We start from the raw sequence: 12,487 nt of genomic DNA on the forward strand, positions 1-12,487 counted from the left end.
AAATCGATTACAATACAAAAATAAATTATTTCCAATACGTTCCGACATTTGTTTTGATTTAGCAATACTTTTGTTGATATTCTGAATACTCCTACTGTGCCTACATGCATCTCAAATCATGCAATTTTATGAACCCATTGCATGATGGGAATTATATGCCCATAGGCTGATTCTGTGAACATTCAATATCTTTTTTCTCAAGTATATGCGCAATTTTGCTGTACGCTGCCCTCCATGTTTTATCGATGTTCACACTGCGTACTTTAGTTTTTCGTCCTGCGGGTCACTGCAATGAATTATAATGAAACAAAGTAAAAATGTATCCGACTATTAGTGTATCTGAGGGCATTGGTGTATCTGAGGGCATTGGTGTATCTGAGGGCATGCTGTATAATGAATGGATATAATATAACAGTTGGCTGCATTGCAATATAAAGAGCTGGCGGCTGACTATGCAGAGATGTATTGTTGTTTCCAATAACTAATTTTCGCTGGGAGAGTGCTAGCTTGCACAAGATTCCCAAGCCAGGCTTGTATGCATACGTGCGGACAAGTACTTGTAATTATAATTTTTACTAGGTCTCATTTTTTAATGTTTAGGCAATATCGTTCAAATCAGTCCTGTATTTTGTGCCCGTTTTCAATGAGATAAATACGTTTCTCAGTGATTGTACACAGTGACTTCTTATTTTTGCTCAGTTTTCTCAATGTCAATTATGAGATAATTGTGCTGATGTATTGCAAACCATGTTATAAAATTCATATTATATACAGAGAAAACAAATCGATAACTTCTTTTACTGCTGTGCAGATTACTCCAAACAGATAATAATAACGATGTCTGAGAAATATGCCTTTGTTGTAATGCTCGAGCTTATAGCATATACAGGGATGTGATAAAACAGGGGTTCTGTATGAAAACGATATCACCGAGTGGACTCTATACCACATTGTGTTCCATCAAACACACTCACACAATTAACAAAATATTTGGTGAGTAGGTCATAAGAGAGCGAACAGTATTGATTTCGTGGTTTTAATACTGCGTCTTCATTGGAAACAGACTATGAATCAAACGCATATAGCTTTGATGACAAAAGCTGTGTTATGTCAATGCATCTTATAATGCTCATAACATGTTAGATGAATTGTACATGCCGATGTATGTGATTGCAATAAAATACGTTGTATTTAGAAATAGGAAAATAGTTCAATAAAATACGGAGTATACCAGCCAAGGAGTGGTCACCTAAATCATTGTACGTATTCTGTAACTTTTTCTGTGGGCCAGTTGTGCTCGAACTTGACAGGAAGGTTATACCTGCTCTCTAGCCAGGTGTAGAATACTGGCAAATGCATCTCCTCCTATAAATGTAGGAGTAAATATCTAGGACATATTTTGTTTTACACTGCTAGTATTTTTTTCTTGATATCATTCTTTGTTACAAAGAAATTTGATCCGGAATTTGGGATAATTTTTTTCGTTACAAACGGCGTTTAAACTTTTCTGTTATTTATTTGGCTGGGCCATTTAAAAACCAAACACACATCTGTCCTTCCAAATGTCTGCCCTGGCATTGCCATGGCACTACCTTAAAACTTGGCCTTAGCTTTACGAAAAATAATTCATTTAGTAAACATTTCGGGCATGTATATCTTTTATTTGTGTGTACCCGAATTTAACATTTCGGGCATGTATATCTTTTATTTGTGTGTACCCGAATTTACGATTCTGCTTTTACGTCGAGGCCAGTGCTTCCTCATAGGTCGACTATATACATGCATTTCCAATTGACGAAATAAAATCGAATCATTGTTTGCATCATCAGCTTATCGTCGAACAGCCCGACTGCTTGTAATGTTTTACCTATTCGATAAATACCAAATCTAGTTGAATGTTCACCAGCAAATTTCACAGAAATAAATGTCGCATTGGCTTCCTAATTGAACAACACGGTGGCATCAATGACATCATTTTTCACACAGAAATAGAAGCACTGTCGATCTTTAGTAAAACTGATAGAACATACCTGGTTTCTTGTAGAAAATATTAGAATAACGATCTTGGCAAGTATTATTGACAGTCACGATCTTAGTTGGGGTGAACCTTTTAATGCAATAGCAAGGGCTTTTGAGATGGTGTATTTTGTTGTCATTTGTTTATTTTAGATTTTCAGAAACAGATAATTTCATTTCCTGGTTCAACCTTGTAACATACTTTAGACAACATGATACCGAGTGCGTGTTTATTGAACTATACTAGTGTATACTGGAGTAGCATGTTTCGCTGTCGTCTTAAACCTGTGTTCATTCGCAGCAACAAATCGTTTAAGGTTAGCGACCTGTTCTACTTAAAATAGTGTTATTTCTCATTACACAGACAGAAGAATTTATTGTAGTTGGTGTGTTAACATAGAATTAATAACCTCAGTTGGGTTGAATAACTCCATCTATTCTACAGTATTATTTATTAATTTTATTTTTTTATTTATATGGTGGTTTGTTTATGATGCTTTCGGTGGTGGGATTGCATGAGATATTTGTTGTTCATTGAGCTCAGGGGAAAGCACATGGAACAAACGGTTTGTGCGGCACCATCCGATATGACGTCATTATCACAAATCTGATTTGACGTGCTGTGATGATCGCCATAAAAGCTTACCATCAAACATGGTGGATATGTGATGTATATCTACAACCAATGGCAATACGCCCAGCGTTTATGTATCAGTGGTTACACTAGGTAATTAGGCACTTGACAGTGGGCAAATTACAAGTAAATGAATTTTATTTAAGAAAGCACCTACAATTCAGATTTTACAGACTCTGTTGAACAGAGCTACAATGTAGGGATGTATACAAGTCATAATCGTTTCATATGATGCTTATTTTTAGGTATTTCAAAATTCAGTAAATGTTTAAAGGGTGGTGGTCGTCGTGCAGAGTCCTGTTCGATATATGATTTATAGCGCTGTACACAACGCGTGTAAAATACATTGTTTCGGCTGATCTGCACTGGCTCGGAAGATGAATTCTGATTGGCTAAAAAAACAAAAAAAAACTTGTGGCGTTGAATGCACGTTCATTGTCAGTATTGTTATGCAAATTCAAACTAGCTAATCATTTACAACCTTCCGAGCCAGTGCAGATTAGCCCCATTGTTTACATGAAATTCGAACCCACGCTGCGTGACGACAACCGCCCTTTAAACACTGTCACGTGTGGGCGAATCTTACAGACTGTTGGTGTACACATAAACTTATTAGCCTGGTCATAGGCAGCTGCAGTGTCTTGCCGCGTAAACTCGTGGAGACTTCATTGTTCGGACGCCGACGAAGTGAAAGTAAGTCAACTTGTAGGTGTGAAGCTATGACCAACAAGTACCGTTGCGCCTTTAAAAACAAAACGAATTGGGCAAACGTTTGTGTTTTCATTCTTTTCCTGTATCTCAGAACGAAGACGACATGCGCATGGTGAGTTCCTTGTACCCTTGTTATATAAATACAAACGTACACAAGGCAAGCTGACAGTCGTGCACATTAACCAATATAATCTAGCACACCAATTGATAGCTTCACTATATACAATATCAGTGTAATAAAGATATATTGATACATTTCATGCATAACTCTATCTAACTTCTACTTTTATAGGCCAAACAGTTGTACTTTCCAAAATACGTTGAGTCGGCAGTTGTCTACATTGACAACTGTTTCTTACCAAAGTCGATATTCGACAAGCTGTGGAATTTTTGGTTGGGATAGTTGCACTCGTTACAGGTAAGTTTTATCCACAAGCGTACACTTTTGCATTTGATTTTCAACAGACTTTTCACGTGTGTAAATTAGTAATAAAGGAGTTAAAGTTTGTCGAAATTGTCAATTGGGTAGATTATAGTAAAACTATTTCGTAATTTACCCTGTTCCTGTCAGCCCAAATCCTGACATTTGATAGCCCAAACGAAAATATACACTTTTATCAACATAGGGGTTGACAGGCTTGACATTGGTTTATTTGTAACCCACTATTACTAATTACAACTGGTGAGTTTGGTTTAATGAAAATAATAAATTTTCGTAACGTGGTTTTAGATGGTATATAATTCAAATTTTCTTTAATTGTATGCACCATACAGAACGTCATATACATACCAAAGAGAGTACTATACAGGATACTACTACAGTTACTATCAGGATGATTGTGAAGGATATTGCGACTCATACCGATGTAACGGTAGGATATTGATTAATTTATAGTTGTATTCAAGTGTATGTTGTACAGTAACGACAAAAATGAATGAATTTACCTCGCCCGTAATGACAATATATGTTATTCCGCTGTCCTTTTTTAAATAATTTATTCAGTTGAGTGATGAAGTATATTTCTAAAGAAGCGAGTGAATATGTGACTTCAAAATGTCTTTAACCTATTTATATTTGTTAAATAGTTCATGGTAATGTATGGTATTCAAATAGATATGATTAGTCCTTCTGTAGTAATTATAGTAGTTATCTCAACTAACATGAAGCATTAACTACTGTAGCAACCTATTTTCATACAATATGTTATAATATCGACTTACTGGTTCATGTGCTACGAGGAGGCTGTAACAATTCCAGTGATGGATCTGCAAATGTCATCTGAAAGTATACATGATGTCTAGTGGCCGTCGCTTTGTTCGTTTTTTTTTTCAGACGGGTTAACAAAGGTCATTTCCTGGTCTAATCTTGTGTTACAGTTAAACATAGGCGACATGTAACGACCAGATACAGACTATGATCTAAAGCAGGTTAAACACCCATAATTAGGATCGATTCTTCAATACCATCTGTTCTTGCGGGTTGTCTCGACCATCGTATTTTCAAAACATACAGTCATCTTAAGCATTATTTAAACTTGTATGTATTCGTTGACGTTCAAAATGCAAATATGACATGGCTGTCCTGGCTCTTATGACAGTCTTGATAAGAGACAGTTAACACATTCAGTTTCATAGCCTATTATTTTATTTACTGGGTTCTTAGCCGTCACACAGGATCTGACGATGTTCATTAATTCATGGAGAGCAGTTGTTTTGACGCATGCGCACTATTGTTCTTTGAATATACAGGGGTTACGGAATCGACAAGTCATGATGAACTATATCTGTAATGCCCACCAAAAATAGAAGTCCTCTAAGTAGAATTCGTTATTTATTTATTCTTTCATTGATATATTTATTTATTAATTTATTTGTTTACTTACTTATTTAATTGTATTTACTATCTGTGCAATTTCTACATTTACTGTTGTTTTGTTTTTTGGTGAAATAAAAGTGTACTCAAACTAGGCTAATGATGTTCAGGTTCGTTTCTGTATTAATGCAAAGTATTTGCTGTTGATCAAAATGAACACTCGTATATAACATAGAAACGCACAATAGACATGTTGAATTATTGTGTACCCATTAAAACGCCAGTATTCGACAGACTGGATTTGACAGTAGAATATGACTGAATGTATTTCATAAAAGTTAATAATTACTTAATAATTAATAAAAGAAAATTATCATTTCACTTTAAAATTATAAATGTATGGGATATGTATGAAAATGATTTTCTTATCCAATATGGCCACCAGAAGACGGAATTAACATAAAGCATAAATTTGATTAGGGGTTATAACAATATAGAGAATATGTGACAAATTTGCAAACGTTTCCCAAACCTAAATGCAATTAATATATCGAATGGTTTTAGAAAAAAAATATTTTAAACCATTTTGCATTTGTACACACTATTTTTCATTCCTGAAATAGATAGCGCACATGTCAATGCTGATGCAATACTTAAACTTCTTATAGATAACAATATGCAAATTAATTTACACATACAATCAATGAGTCGAGTATCCAAACTTGTACACGAATTTGAAGACTCATTAACTACTTCCAATACAATACTAAACAACATCGTCAGAAAAATATTGAAAGTCAAAAACCGAGGGCTTGCTTATTAGAGTATAATGTTAAATGAGTTTGAAATACAATCATGTAATTCCTTGTAAAGAATATTTTCAAAATGGCGCGAATTACCTTCTTGTTTACGTGACGCAAAGTATCCCACTGAAGATATGGTTAAACATCAATACCAAATGTAGTTGAGAATACATTGATTGTAAAGAATTGTATTCAGTTTTGAGTTATATTCTCGGTGCTACCAACTCCGGTATGACGTATATGTAATAGGCAGTTTTCAAACTTTATTTCGTTAGCTTCGAGAAACATACAGAAAAAAGAAGGATTCAGCCAAGTGTACCAACATATATCAACCGACAGAACAGTGGTAGGACGGATGTAAATTGTTACTACTCAAATTTCAGGGTCGACGCGTATGACACTTGTTAACAGAGTAATTAGGTCGTTGTGAATAGCTAGCTACGTGTACTGTAAAAGGGTTAATTATTCACTGGGTTTTAATTTTGTTTACATCGCGGACTAGAAAATGCGCTAAATTAAAACATAGTAAATATGTAAAATTGAGCATAGAATACATTATCTAAATGATAAAACCATGAATTTAAAACCAACTGACTATGCCAGAAATGCTAAATTAGTCATATTAGAGTATTTGAAAGTTAAAAGAAATTTCCGGTATCTGAACTAATTTTTGTTAACTATGGACCTCGGTTTTTAGATTCGAAGTGGCGAAAGGGCGGTGGTCGTCGACGTGCAAGGCGTGTTCGAATTTCATGTAAGTAAACAATGTATATTAAACGCGTTGTATACGTCGCTATGAGTCCCATGTCGAACATGGGGCGGCGTGACGACCACCGGCATTTAATCGGAGGAAGAATCACAACGTCCCTTTTCTGTGGAAAACCGTTCGCGTATTTAATCTTTGCCATTTTTTTGATAGAACCTTCCGCTCAGCAATATTAGCTATTTCTATGCACATTTACTAGTTATCCGCGTCATTCCTTCGCGTTCCAGACGGCTAACACTGATTATTCTCGTAATTATTTTCGTATTTATACTAGTGGTGAGTAACATAATGCGATGCAGGAGGAGACATCGGAATCGTATTCTGAAAATACATCCACCGTGACAGTAGCCGAGGCAATTTATATAAAGTGCTATATTACGTATAATCATTTGACTATATCATTTGAAAATCGTGTACGCCATTCTATCGAAGTGTGGACCAGTTTGATGAGAAGTCGCACTCGCAAGAGGAGCTGAAATTAGTGAAATTGTTGGCATTTATAATACACAAATTACGCTTGTCTCAGATCGGCTTAGTCCATTTTTAACCAGAACAGTTATATACACTGTACAATAGTCTATTTCCGGGTTCAATCAGTCAACAAATGAGATGCCATGTTATCATACATGCCCCAGGGAAATGTTACCACTCAAAGGTCCTATATACACGGGTCTAAAAAACTCAAACAACTACCTCAATTGTCACTTGTTATCACTCGGGGTTATCAAGTGACCCGATTAGCGTCTGCAGGTTGTATTGGTGCTTTAGCTTTTATGTAATGATATGGTCTCATGATGATATACCATTCCAATCGCCAAGCGTAAATGATATATGAAACGTGACCCGACAAACACATGGGGGGTTGCATGGGTGCCGTATTTCTTTTCCCGCCAATATGGTACACTGAAAATGCTAATGAAAAATCACATGCTAAGAATCACTTAATGCGCAAATCAAATTGTTGACTGGTGGTTATTATATTTACTAATGGCGTTATACGGAATGTACACACGGGTGTCGCGACTCAATGAAGCGTTAACGACTTATTGAATTACTCAAGTTGAGCCACTTAAGTGATTCTTATCTGCTTCAAGAAACCGACACTATTGCCTCAGCTGAGCCGCAATGGTTAGATGGGTGATGGGGACCCACGCTCTGTTTTCATTAGACTACACATTCCGCTGGTATTGCTATGTTAGTATATTATTGCCGTTAAAATGTCGTCTAAATGTAGATCTAAAGGTATTGATTAATTACAGGCGAGGTTTACCTCTAACAAATAATCACTGCTTGCCCTGAGGACGGTCAGCTTCCTTAGTGATGTCGGCGTGTAGCGATTATGCTTCTGCCTAAAAAATGCTGCAATTGTTTATTGAAAAACAAGAGAGCGGTGAGTATTCTAAGTGCGGAATACAAGATTCTAACGAAAGTGTCTCAATCAAGATCCGCAATTGGTAACATCATTCAGGATGATCAAACCTACTCCATACTTGGAAGGCAAATTTTGACAACATACACCTAGTGCGCGACGTAAATACGTTCCCTAACCCAAATGATATTCAGCTCGTTATTGTTACAAGGGAAAGCCTTTGACCGGATAAATCATTTCTATTTAAAACACTCGAAGCCTGTGGTTTTGGCAATCAGTTTCTAAAATACACGAAACTGATATATACTGGCACATAGAGTCTTGTGCGCATAAAACATGCCCTTACAAGCCCTATACCGTTTTCACGAGACAAGCGCCAAGGTTGTTCAGTCTCCAGAGAACTCTCTTCTATTGCAATAGAACCAAATCTGCTAAAATAAGAAGCAAGAGAGATATAAATGGTGTTGAAGTAATTAACTCAGGTGGACAACACGTGAATCTCATCGTTATGATGATATCAGCTTCTTTCGTACCCAGCGATTTTTTATATACACCAGAAATGTCATATAAAGGACTCGCCCTATCAGCTCTTCGCTTCAAAGTTATTACACCGGTTTATGTGTCTGTGCCCGCCGAAACATATGGTTGACTGCTTACATATTCTTTTTCTTGAGTTCTTTTGGCAGGGACACCACTGGATCCAAACCGAATTACTTTATATGTCAAACCATGAAGGTAGACAGGGTTTAATTACCCCTCTTCACGAGCAGCTACTTACCGCCTACAGTATGTAAACGATATCTCTATTCTGGTTTAAAGCATCCCAGTTTTATTTTCACGGACTATTTTTTAAGACAAGTGATTTGCTTGAACTACAATAAACAGCTATTTGTTATTACTCCACCCAAATTGTGTCTCTGATTTCTATAGCGATATACTAGTATTGAAAATCTGGTACTTATGTACACAATAAAAGAAAAGTGAACCACATATCAAGAAGTATGTGGAGAAACGTTATTTTCAACAATCTAATTGCGCAACCATTACAACACAACCCACTAAATATTTTGCGCTTTCGTGAATCAAGACTGACGAAAATTGAAGATTTGTTGGGAAATTGTAATTAAACGGATCCGTGTCGATTTATTCAAAAAGACTGCTATATATCGCCCTCAACATTGTACATAGAGACATACCACCACAATGGATTTGTTTAAATAGACATGACATTGACAGTGACATCACATTACATCACTTTACCTAAAATACCCACTTGAGCTAACGTATATCGATGATGACAGCGATATTCTTTTAAACTGTTCTCTATACAAATTCGAAAAGGGGGAAATACACAAAAGCAAAACATCAAGAAGTACAAGAGCTTCTATGATACTGTATGTGGAATATTGTTATCGTTCAACCATGAAGAAATGACCAACTTCAAAGACTGCTTGCTCGCTCCGATCACAAACAAAGACGGTGATCTGATTTTGCTTAAGTCTAAATTACGTAACACAGATGCATGTCTCTTTTGTCATAAAACCCATGATATGGGTCACATTTTCAACCATTTTACAATGACAATCCATAGACTACTTTACATTGGCAAAGTTCAACAATCCTCCAAGTCACCATATCTTATGCTATTTATTCACAACTATGAGAACAGCCACCCACGTGAACAGGCATGAAAACATGAAAAAACAATTTTCAGACTGATGTACGCAAGGGTTAAGAAATGAATACAACTACCACATGGTGAATTGTTCTCTAAATAATTGTATATCGCTGTGGTGCATCAACGATGCCTTATCCACCATGGACTACACCGTGTGCCAAAAGTTGGTTCGCATGTATTAGCAATCAATAAAATAAAAACATACTGACAAAATCCCATAATCACACTGTATCCCCCTTCATCTTAATAACAGAATTAAGCCGCTCAGGCACAGAGTGCACCAATTCCTTAAGTATCGAGGGCTAAATGTTCTCCCATTCCTTCACTACCCTTGCATTTAGCTGCTTCATGGACATAGGGGATCGACAGCCGAAGATTCTGTCATTCAGTATCCCCAGCAGTTCTCAATTGGATTTAATCTGGTGAGTTGAGAGCCATTATTCTTTACGGAGAAAGCCAGGAAGTTTTCTGAAAACACCACTCCTAGCTCACTCTGGCGGTATGAGCAGGTGCATCATCTTGCACGAACACCATGTCTGAGCGTCGTTCTTCCGGCCGGTGAAAATATTACTTTTCTTCTTCACCAGTGTCGGTTCCAGTATCTCCTGTAGATAGTATTAAGCGTTTACTGTGGTCCCTGTGGCACTATATGAAGCACAGATATCCCATCGTACGGGCACTCAACTTCACCTGAGCAGAAGGAGACACGTTATCAGCACTATCGGTGTAGAACCGATCATTTTTAAACAAATACAGTTCTTCCAGTCCTCTGGGATCAACTTGGCCCACGTTCTGACGAAAGACAGCTTCTTCACGTTGTGGATCTCCGTCAGTCCTTGTATCTTTGGTCTTTTGTATGCCCTCAAACACTGGCAGTGAGTATACAAGGACGTCCAGATCGGGGTTTATATTCAAGGCCTGCGCCTTTCTTGTGACGCTTGGTCCACCCATCGTACAGTCCTCCCCAAGGATGTGGCAACCTGCTCACAAGTTTTGCCCACACTACGAAAGGCAACCAGCTGGTTGACCAGGTGGTGTCGATGTGAGAATAATGGTGGGTAAACGCCTGTAGTTGAATAGTACAACCTTTGTATATTGTTTCGTAAATGAAGTGTTTACACCGTGAATAGCTAACAAAGACTTGTAATTTTTCATTTTTCGCTCGTTTCATAGATTGTTTTAAATTATTTTGTGTACATACCTTTATTAGTGCACTGCAATATTAATTTTCTTTTAAACTTGGGAATACAAAACTCAAATGCGTCACAGTGACTACATGTGACATTGAACCACAATTCATCTACGTAGCTCATAAGCAGAGACTAGGCATTCACACAACACCTCGATCTTGAAATCGTTGGTGTTGCTGTTCAAAAGTATTTGTTATTAATTATGAGGGGGAAAGATATAATCCCCAATGGGATCGTGTGAGCATGGTATATTATGTGAATACAGTGAGTTGTTATTTAATGTTATTCATCTATTCACCTATGTAGTTTAGGTGGGTTTCGAGTTCCTCCGTCCAACACACTAGTTTCAATATTAATTCATTCCTCATTATTAATATTTTCAGTGGAGAATAATGTATTACCCCCTCCCCTTAATTCGTACACCTATTTAATTAATGTGCCTAAGAATTGCCTCGGACGACATGCGGCGCGAGTTTGAATTCATAAAAAAGATAAATATATATCTCGCGCGTTATTGTTAATGATCGATGAAACAATAAATGTAATCCAATTATCGTGTCTTCATTGGCAAGCTGTTTGTGAATTATAACATAACTGGTAGCTTCTGACGTTTGATGGCGTTATATATGGGGAACCTTTTACCCGCGTATGAGCGAAATTGATCGCATAGTACTTATTTCCTAGTAAATTATCACGGCCTGTTTCCGGGTTCAATCGTTCGTTCTCGAATCAGGTTACGTAGGTACTGGAGATTATAGTCTAGATTTCCACGCTCTATTTCTAGGCTGTAGCCAACGACTGGTGAACCTTAACAATACTCTTCTCACGTCGAAATGCATTTTACAGTTCTAGAAGCTCTCGCTAACTGAGACTGGAAGGAAGGAATTAAAATTTGTTCATAACGTGCTCTTCGTCTAAAATTCCAGAAAATGTTTAAACGAATGCATAATTGTCTTCTGCCCTCAAAAATATCTTCTTTGAACAACATTCTCCTACATTGTGTACGTTACTTACAATTATTTTAAATCAGTTACTGTCTCCGAATGAGAGAGAAGCATGCATACTAAACTAATCAGATCCTGCCAACTCGATGAGAAGCCCAGGATTGTGCCACCGTCTTCTGCCAACTTGATACAAAGCCTGTTATTGAGTAGCTGGGGTTTGTTAACCCCGACACTAAGCCCGTTAAGATGAAGAGCTGGGTTTAATCGCCAGATCCTGACACGAAGCCATGGATTTAGTTGTCAGATCCCACCTGCGAATTCGACATGAAAACTAGGTGTGGGTCATCGGCTCCTGCAAACTCACACAAAGCCCTGGTGTGTGTCAACAGATTCTACTTATTTTATGACCAGGGTTGAGTCGTCGTATCATGCTAATAAAAAATAAGCTCCGGCTTCATTTACCAGATACAACTTAACACAAATCCCGGGTGTCTCATCAGATCCTGTCAATTTGACATGAATCCCGGAGTTGACTGTGTCAAAATCATGCAACTGCCACGGCT

The sequence above is a fragment of the Saccoglossus kowalevskii genome, chromosome 22, assembly GCF_978046115.1.
Source record: "Saccoglossus kowalevskii chromosome 22, keSacKowa6.1, whole genome shotgun sequence".
Taxonomy (NCBI): Eukaryota; Metazoa; Hemichordata; class Enteropneusta; family Harrimaniidae; genus Saccoglossus; species Saccoglossus kowalevskii.